The 10,096-nt window shown below is 43.9% G+C and overlaps 1 long non-coding RNA gene across 1 annotated transcript; it reads left to right on the top strand.

Moving 5' to 3' along the window:
* Positions 1 to 513: 513 nt before the first annotated feature.
* LOC101684819 lies at positions 514 to 2,172 on the top strand. The gene is made up of 3 exons (XR_199813.3): positions 514 to 881; positions 959 to 1,067; positions 1,923 to 2,172. It is a non-coding gene; the product is annotated as an uncharacterized LOC101684819 (long non-coding RNA).
* The last annotated feature ends 7,924 nt before the right edge of the window (positions 2,173 to 10,096 follow it).

The following is a 10,096-nucleotide window of genomic DNA, read 5'->3' as shown; positions in this document are numbered from 1 at the left end:
GTGATCTCTGTCAAATAAATACATAAAATCTTAAAAAAAAAAAGAAAATACACATATGGACATGGGTAGAAACAGGAAGATTGGTTGGGAAGTCATTACAACAGTTCTGGCAGAAGTGATTGACGATGGTCTAGATGAGGTAAAGATCAGCAGAGCAGCAAGCCACTTAATATATCTTGAAGGTCACACTGATGGGATTTGCAGACAGATTTGTCTGGGAGTGTAAGAGAACTAAAGGAACCAAGGATGACTCCAAGATTTTTGGCCCAAGCAACTGAAAGATGGAACTGCCCTTTACTACAAAGAGAAAGACAAGGAAAGAATAGGCTGGTGGCCACGTCATGGGGGTTGGGGAGTACAAAGACTAAGGGCTAAGGTATTTCATTTGAGATGGCCATCAGACAGGCAAAGGGCAGGAGGGCGGAGGGCTAGGCGAGCTGAGATGTGGGTTGGGTTGATCGTACACATTTGGGAGCCATCCAAGTACACAAGGAGTTTAAAGCCACCAGACAGGCTGAGATTCTGCAGGGAACATTCATCAGTGTCCTTCAGAAGCCTCCGCCTGGGACACTCCAGCCTCAGAGGACAGGAAGAAGGAGCACATTCAGCAAAATAGAATGAGCTGGAACAATGTGTGAGGTCGGTGGGGATGCGCGAGCAAGTGCACTCTGTACCCTGGAGGCCGAGTGAAAAGAGACAAAATGTTTTAAGAAAGAGTGACCATTTGTGTCCAGTGCTGGCATTTGGAACAATAAGGATAGAGAACTAACAATTGAAGTGGACAATGCGAAGCCAGTTTCCTTGGAATGCTGGAGACAAAGCTGTTCTGAAGAGAATGGAAGGGAAGAGAGTCAAGCCCTTTGGGGAGTTTCACCCCACAGGTGAGTGAAAATGGGACACGAGTTGGGGGAGGACATAGGACTGCTGCTGTCACTATTTTTTCCTTCTTGTTTTTAAGATGGGAAATGCTGCAACATTATATGCCAGTAGGAAGTCCAGTGGAAGGGGCAGGCGGGGGTCATTTGGACCAGAAGGCGTAACCATGGCAGCGAAGTCCCCATGTGCAGGTGGGTGGGGCTTCTAGAACAGAGAGCCATGCCCTGGAAGGCGATGGAAGGCAGGCAGGCCAAGAGAGCTCAGTTCTGTAGAAAGAGTGACTGGAGAACTCCGATGAACCTTGTTGTTGCCAGTGAAAAAAGAAGTGAATTAATCCACTTGTGAGTGTAGAGGGCAGAAGCCACTGCACATTTGCAGGGCAGCAAGAGCAGAACAGGGGTCCCCAGATTGAGAAGGGGGCTACAGATTGGAGGAGGTCTGTGAGGCCCCGCTAACCTCCTTCCGGCCCCGCAGGCTGCAGAAGCCAAGTGGGCTGAGCTGGGTGTAGACAGGGTTGAGGGTAAAGAAGCAAAGGAGTCGAGAATGTGTGCGAACACTGGAGGTGTGATGGGCCCTGGAGTCCGAGTCAGGTAAAGGGGCCAAAGCCAACCTGAGAAGGTGAGGGAGTGGGAAGGTTCGGCGGGAGGATTTTGGAGGTCCTGGTGCTGAAGGGGAGCTCGAGTCAGAGTAGAGAAAGGAAGGAGCCAGAATGACAGGAGGTGGTGCTCAGAGGATAGGATGCTGAAAATCAAGAACGGCCCTTTGGTAGCAGGTGAAGATTCTGGTAATCACAAAGTCTCGGGCTAAAGCGGGATGAAGTATTGGAAGCGAGAGGGGTCAAGGCCAATGGACTGAATGGATTATGTCTGTCAATGATTTCTGGTTTTGCTCTCACATCTACTAAATGTTTTTGGAAAAACCGTGTATCCTCTCAGACACAGAACCTGACCTCTAAAATGTTCCGTCATAAGCTTACATGTGTGCAAAAAATATAAATTCTGGCGTATTATCTACATCAGCATTTTATTTATTATTTATTTATTTAGGAAGCTCTATGCCCATTGTGGGGCTGGAAATCAGGACCTCAAGTTCAACAGTCTCCCGCCGGACCGACTGAGCCAGCCAGATGCCCCATACCGCCATTTTAAAATAAAGCCATTATCATTACTCAAAGTCAATGGAATATAAACATTATGCATGTAAAGGCATCAACAGATAAGAGTTTAACACTGTTGGGTGCCTGAGTGGCTCAGTGGGTTAAGCAGCTGCCTTCAGCTCAGGTCATGATCTCAGGGTCCTGGGATCGAGTCCTGCATCGGGGGCTCTACTCAGCAGGGAGCCTGCTTCCCTCTATCTCTCTCTCTGCCTGCCTCTCCGTCTACTTGTGATTTCTCTCTGCCAAATAAATAAATAAAATCTTTAAAAAAAATTTAAAAAAAGAGTTTAACACTGTTTTCTCCCTGAAATTATACATCCATTCCACTTCCCCCACAAAATAGTACCCTAATGATGCATTCTTCATGCTTAAGGATTGCTTGGCTACCCTCTTCTACTTCTTTGCAACAAAAATATGCCTCTACGTTAAAAACTTTCTGAACTGTGAGTATTACGATTACTAGTGCACAACTGCTTAAAACATTATAAGATTGATAATTTATTAAAGATAAGGAAAACTGTGTAAAGCATGACAAAGATTTGCGAGTGCGTTTTATGCACTTTGTGAAAGGTTTCCCAATACCGGTATTTCGGGTGTTCCCCAGGTTCAAATATTCCCCAAAGATTCCCCCAAAACTTAAAAAATTTGAGGCAGCCAAATGAATTGCTCTCTTACCTAGCACGGCCTTCAAGACTATCATGAAACAATGGGAGTAAAAAGCTGGTGCTTTTTCAATGTTTTAGAAGAATTTATGGCACTTCAGCAGTTTGGAAAAAAAACTTGGCATGATGTTCCACAGCATGATGGTGGTAGGGAGAGGGCTTTGCTCTTTTTTTTTCTTTTTTCTTTTCCTTTCCCTTCCCTCTTACCCTTTTTTTCCTTCTTCCCTCCCTTTCTTTTCTTCCTTTCCTTTCCTTTTTTTCTCTTTCTTTCTTTCTCTCTTTCTTTTCCTTCTTTCTTTCTTTCTTTCTTTCTTTCGTTCTTTCTTCTTCCTTTTCTTTTTTTCTATTCTTTTCTTTTCTTTCTTTCTTTCTTCTTTTCTTCTTCCTTTTCTTTCTTTCTTTCTTTTCTTTTCTTTCTTTCTTTCTTCATGTAAAACGAGCCTGATTGTGAAAAGGGAGCTTTTCCTTTTGCCGATCACCCACCCTTGAACTCAATACTTTGTTCGCTTCTGAATAAACAAACTATTCTCAAAATAGCTTTACCAAACCCATTTCTAGAGACTGACAGGAAGCCTGTTGCTTCTCAGTATATAGAGGCCAGCCCATCGGTTACTGCTGTATAGGGAGTTACACCCCAGCCCCTCTTTCCCCATAAGCCTCTGTATTCTTGATCCGGCTGGTACCACTGTTCAAAGGCCTCAGGGACAAGGCCTTGTACCTTCTTTCTGTCTGTTAGGCAGTACCCGTCAGTCAGGTGGAGGAAGGGGTTTAAGCCTTCCTGAATGAATCTGATACAACAAATAACAATATTGTTCAAGTCAGAATTGGTTCTGGTTCCAGGAATAAGGTACTTACCTTATTCTTCATGGCTATTGAGCTTTCCAAAGACCCCAACTAATAACAAGGTGAAACAAATAAAAAGATTTCCTACTCTCTCAACTCAATGGTGCTAGAAATGGTAAATTTGGAACTCTGCCAGTTACTGCCTGAAGTTGTAAGTCTTGGGCAACGGACCATCCCTTTTCTCCAGAGGCTCTGTGCCTTGTATACAATTCAGATTTTGGTTCTATCTACAGAAAGTATTTCCGTACCCTTTCACAGAAATTTTTGACCATGACATTGGTTAAGAAATTCTGCCTTTTCAGTAAATGCATTTTACAGAAACGGATTATATTACTTTGAAATAACAATAAAAATCTCCAAGGACAACAGTTTACTTGATCTATATAGTTTCTAAAGCCAAAGGGGTATCACGACAGTACATCCTAATAAATGTCAGAGCCCACTGGAAGCACCAAATTTTCCCCAGAGGTCAGTTCTTCCATCATTGACTCAAATGGTAATACTAAAATATGGTTTGGGTTCATATCTTTATTAAAACTTACTCTTTATATTTCCTGTTCTTCCCAGAAACAGGTACAAGATTATTAACAGGGGTCTCTTCTGGAATTTCTCTGATCAAACATGAAAGCTATATAGCTCCTTTGTACCTCAGAAATCTAGGCCAATTTTACCAATCGAGAAACTGAGCACAATACTTTCGAGGTTGAGCTAATAGGGCTACATAACCCAATTACATTTGACGGACAATTCTGACTTGAACAATATTGTTATTTGTTGTATCAGATTCATTCAGGAAGGCTTAAAACCCTTCCTCCACCTGACTGCGGAGTACTACCTAACAGACAGAAAGAAGGTACAAAGCCTTGTCCCTGAGGCCTTTGAACAGAGGTACCAGCGGGATCAAGAATACGGAGGCTTGGGACGTCTGGGTGGCTCAGTGGGTTGGACGACTGCCTTCGGCTCAGGTCATGATCCTGGAGTTCCGGGATCGAGTCCCACATCAGGCTCCCAGCTCCATGGAGAGTCTGCTTCTCCCTCTGACCTTCTCCTCGCTCATGCTCTCTCTCACTGTCTCTCTCTTAAATAAATAAATAAAATCTTTAAAAAAAAAAAAAAAGAATACGGAGGCTTATGGGAAAGAGGGGCTGGGGTGTAACTCCCTATACAGCATCCTCACCCGAAATAGGGCAGTAGTCTCAAAAAGTTGGAAAGCCTGCCTACTTCCTCAGAGTACAAAGAGCCATTATGGGCAAAATGTGGCAAGATTTCTCAGGACCTCTATCATGAATCTCTAAGAGTAGGGGTATCACAGGCCACATACCCTAGCTTTGGGGGACAGAAGAGCATTCCAGGACCCACTGAACACTTTAGGAAACTCTGGATTGGAATATAATGTCCCCGCGAGGCAGACATGTTGGCTGGTCACCACAGGAATGTTCCAGTTCTAGGGTATGCTTTTGCGAATTACTCCTTCTGCCTACCTACATTATCCTGGAATTGTCATATTAATGTCAAAGGTCAGGATGAGGCAAGGCAGTGGGAAAATGGACAAGGACAGCAAGGAAACAAATGACATCTAGTTCCTGTCTGGGAATTATTTACCAATGATTGTGTGCTAACATTCTCTTTCATAGCATAATATTTGGGTTCTTGTTCCCTCAGGAGGATGGTTTTCAGTGGAGCGTGAGGAGTAAAACAAAGATTCGCGTATCTGGTAAAAAACAAAAACAAGCAAACTACCCCAGCAATTTCCCTACCTTAACCTCTCACATAAAGTAGTACCCGGAGCTACTATTTTGCACCTCATGGAGTTAACCACTGGTTATGTAAGCAGGTACCACCACCTCTGACCCTTAAAGTGCTTCTTTACAAAAATGCTTTACCAAGATCCTAAACTCACTCATGTTAGTTTCAAAGGCTCAGTCTTGTTTTCAGATTTTCAAATGACATGAAAATAATGTATAAAAGTTTTAAAATCTCTCAATCCCAGATAATTAAGCATTTGATCTCCATTGGAAAGAGAAACCTAATTAATTTCAGATGCATTTTAACAAAGACTTAAAGAAGAAAAAATAACTTACACCCTTCTATATTTTCCTCTCTTAACTAGCATGGAAAGTTTCTTTTCCATTGTGGAATCAGGAAAGTTCTAGATTGTCTGTTTTACTAAACTGCACTTCACATTCAGCCAGAATTTCTCCAAAATAACACTAAACTGATGGAGATGTAGAAAACTTTCAGTGTGATACTCAAGCATCATAAATTCAAAGCCAAAGCTACTATAAACATTTTGTAGTCAAAGCTGAGTAACTTTTCAGTCACTATTTTGCTACAGTGTATATAATCTCTTTTTTTAATCTGTGAGAACTGATTTTTTTCAAGTTGGTGAGAAATGCAAATTTATAACCAAAAAGCAAAATGCACCGTAAAGATCAGAGGGAGAAATTTCCGACAGTTGAAGGATTTACCATGTCTCAGAAAGGGCCGGAAGTGCAGTAAAAATCTGTCTTCAAGGCTTGGTAGTGCCAAGTACTACCTAATTCTACATTCCCGATAAGCCTAACAGCAGGTTCTTCTGTCTGTATCCAAACCCTTACTTCCCACTGAGGCACAATCCTGTATCACGGATCTAAACCCTGAATCTTTGGAGAGCAAACAAGCTGGCTGGCCAAACACCTTTGCTTCTATGAGGGAAGTTTCTAAAATTAATGTACTACATAAACAAAGGACTCTGGTCAAAGTAATTCATTTTTGCTGTTCAAAGCAAGAATGTAACAAAACACTGCCATCTGAACAGTCAGAATCAGGAGAGGAAACCCACATATTTAAAAAAACAAAATTGGGGCGCCTGGGTGGCTCAGTGGGTTAAGCCTCTGCCTTCAGCTCAGGTCATGATCCCAGGGTTCTGGAATCAAGTCCTGCATCCGGCTCTCTTGTTTGCTCGGCAGGGAGCCTGCTTGCCTTCCTCTCTCTCTGCCTTTCTCTCTGTCTACTTGTGATCTCTGTCTGTCAAATAAATGAATAAAATCTTAAAAAAATAAAAAACCTAAATCATACATTGCCACTGGAGCACTGGATCCTCTCTTAGAATGTATTTATTTTTAAGCTAGACGCAAATTTGACCAAATGCTTTTCCGGGGCTAGGCAGGCAGTTTTAGAAGCAACGAAAAACAGAACTCATTAAAAGCAGCCACATTTATTTTAAAAAGAACTAGTCTGAGGCCGGTAGAGAGGTAGCAGCCCTCCACGCTGGGGCAAAATGGGAGGGTGTCCCCGTACATAAACCGGGTGCCAAGTCAAAAGATGAAGATCTCAAATCTTCATTTATGTCGAAAAGGATTGAAGGACGTATCCAAGAAGGCAGGACAAATTTGTATCTAATGCAATTAAAATGAGAAAGACTGCTTTAGTGCGTGTGGGCGCACAAGGCCCAAAACACACTGCAACTCCCCAAATCTCAGGCCTTCGGGATCAGGACATGTCGGTGTTATCTAATTCATAAGGAAATTTGAAATTTTTTTTTTAAGTGAAGATTGCCAAATCAAGAATCCACTAGCCAGTGAGCAGCTGAGGAAGTTACATGGAAAATCTTAAGGATTTTTTCCCCCCAGGCTGTAATGCCGGGCCTCAAAAGCAACTACGGACAACCCCACCTGGGACAGCTCTCTCGGCTCACTGAGTAGCGTCGGAGAAGCTGCAGGTTTTTTTTATCCTGAGATTAAGAATAAATGAGGTGACCAGAAACTTAGGGGAGTCAGGATAACGTCAGTTACTTTAATACTGATGCAGGTAGGGCACCCAGGTGGCTCAGATGGTTGAGTGGTTAAGCGTCTGCCTTCAGTTCAGGTCAGCCCAGGGCCCTGGGATGGAGCCCCACGTTGGGCTGCTCGCTAAGCGGGAGCCTGCTTCCCCCTCTCTCTGCCTGCTGCTCCCCGCCCCCTCCCCATTCGTACTCTCTGTGTGTCAAATAAAAAATTTTTTTTTAATTTATTTGACAGAGAGCAATCACAAGTAGGTAGGGAGGCAGGCAGAGAGAGAGGGGAAAGCAGGCTCCCTACTGAGCAGAGAGCCCGATGCGATGCGGGGCTCGATCCCAGGACCCTGGGATCATGACCTGAGCCGAAGGCAGGGGCTTTAACCCACTGAGCCACCCAGGAGCCCCAATAAATAAAATCTTTAAAAAAAAATACTGATGTGGGTAATGCTGGTCACTATCTTGGTGTTGGCGGCGGCAGCGGCGGAGTGGGGGGCGGTGTTGACAGAAACCTTTATAACGAGGTGGAGTCTCTCTGCATACATGTAGGTACACAGATGCCTTCAAGACCTGTTCGTATTTCTGTTTTACACTGATAGTCGAGAAACAGCAGTAGTTAACCTTCTGTTGCTTAAAGTGTTTCCCAGAGACGGGTGGTAAGGAAGTGCTCAAAATTCTCTTTAAATCCTTTTGATTCCATCACACAGAAAGACTTGACTTGGTGCTTACGACTCTTCACCCTTACCTAATAGTATTCATTAATCACACTTCTTAAAAGGGGAGAACAGTTTTGAGGCTGTTTTCACAGCAATCCTACACAGCTAGAATTTAATAAACACTGCTCTGTTTTCATTATATTTTAAAGTAAATCCCGTCAAATCAATTATCAATTTTCCACTCACCAAAGGGATATGCTTTCTTTAAAAAATAAATCGACCTCAAAAAGTGAGTTGTTTTAAAGAGTTTTGAGTAAGTAACATTTTCAAATATAAAATTAGAATGGGGTGTGGACATGGCGAAAATCCATCAAGATCACTCTAGTTTCTGAAACTTAAAAAACCCTGTTTGAAAGTCCCGTTACCGCGTACGTGAACTAAACACCGTTATCTCATAAACTCAACAATTAGTAGGTTTGTGACCCGGAGAACTCTTTCCTAAGAATGCTAAGGGATGTGAATAATAATAACCATGTTTTTGGCATAACTGGATCTTAAATCACTCGTCTTACAGCTGAACAAACTGCAGGCCAAGGAGGACACGCCAGCCAGCCGAGACCCCAGAGAAATCCGTGTCTCTGGAATCCTCAGGCAGGGTACTGTACTGCCTTCACATATAGGATATGATAAAGGAGCTCTGGTCTCTGTAATTGATGTATGGTTTAGGCAACACAGTGAGGGTAATTTCAAGATAACTTACACTTTACTCAAAATAGATTTTCGATGACATCAGACTATGAGCACTTGATTCGGAAGGGCTGAAGGATGGTCTGGCTTACTTCTCCCCCTACTGCTCCTTGAAGCCAGGCTCTTCTCCATTTCGGGTGGAAGGGAATGGGGACAGATCCCTCCAAGGAAGCCACCCACTGGGCCTATAAAAAGGACAGGGGAGCTTTTTTTCCCAGCTCCCTGTAGGGATATTTTGAAATTTGGTCTCTTTGCTTGCATCCAGGCAACAAGTTATGACCAAAGACTCCAGCCGACCCACAGTTCTGACTGCACTTCCCGGTCCACTCTCCCACTGTCCTCAGGGATGTTTCCAACACCCCTTCCCCTCTTCCCCATCTCAGGCCTTCATGGGGAAAGTGGCAGCTGTTAAAAGAAAATCTCATTTTGCCCAATACCAAATCTAGGGAGCTACCTGCATTCACACATGTTCACTTCCAGAACCCAAGCTCCCAGGTTACAAAGATTCGGGTCCTGTCTTGATCCCTGTTTTACTCCCGAGGACCTAAAACAGTGCCTTGTAAGTAATCGGGTAAGTATTTCCATCAATGAGTTAAAACAGCATCTTCCTTCTTGACACAGGAACCGGGCCTGTCCCTGTGCCTACCTGAGATGAAGCTTTCACGAGTCCAAGTTCTCACTCCTTCCCGCCTGCCCAGTCAGGTTTCAGGGGTGCACTAAGCCACTTCTCTTGACAGCATGTATCTGTCCCCTTCTAATGGAATATTCCAATCTGTGTATGACCATGCTGCCTGGTCTCCTTGAGTTAAAATCCTCCCTTAGCTCACCCACTCAGCTCTGTCCACACTCCACTTGACATCCAAACATGAGTTGTCTGCAACTGCTGATTCTGCTTCTGTCCCCTTCTGCTCACAGCCCGCTCCAAGCCATTCTTCATCCCCAAATTCCGAGCCTGTTAACTCCAAAAACCCCCCAACCTAGTGGCTAACTCAGCCCTCACCTTATTTGATCAGCACTTGAATGGCCATTCCCTTCTTGAAAAGCGAAAAGCGTCACTTCTGTTGTGGTGTGCCACATTATTCTGCTTTATCTGAGAGATCTGGAAGTTTCTTTTGCTGGCTCCCCCTTCCAAATGCTGGAGGGTCCCAGGGCCCACCCCACCCTCTTCTGGAACGACAGGGTTGCGCCTCAGACCGTGGGTCCCTGAGCCAGCAGCATCAGCCTGGCTGAAGAGCTTGTTAGGAATGTAGCATCTCAGGTCCCACACCAGACCTACCGAATCTGAATCTGCATCTTAGCAAAAACAGGTGACTCTGAGGTACAGAGTGAGAGGCACTTATCTTAGCAAAAACAGGTGACTCTGAGGTACAGAGTGAGAGGCACTTATCTGTTTACAAGTGAT

Source organism: Mustela putorius, unplaced genomic scaffold (assembly GCF_011764305.1).
Source record: "Mustela putorius furo isolate JIRA1106 unplaced genomic scaffold, ASM1176430v1.1 tig00003932_pilon_pilon_pilon:0A:0A, whole genome shotgun sequence".
Lineage (NCBI taxonomy): Eukaryota > Metazoa > Chordata > Mammalia > Carnivora > Mustelidae > Mustela > Mustela putorius.
The sequence above is the reverse complement of the archived record's forward strand: the minus strand, read 5'-3'. Positions and strand labels throughout refer to the sequence as shown.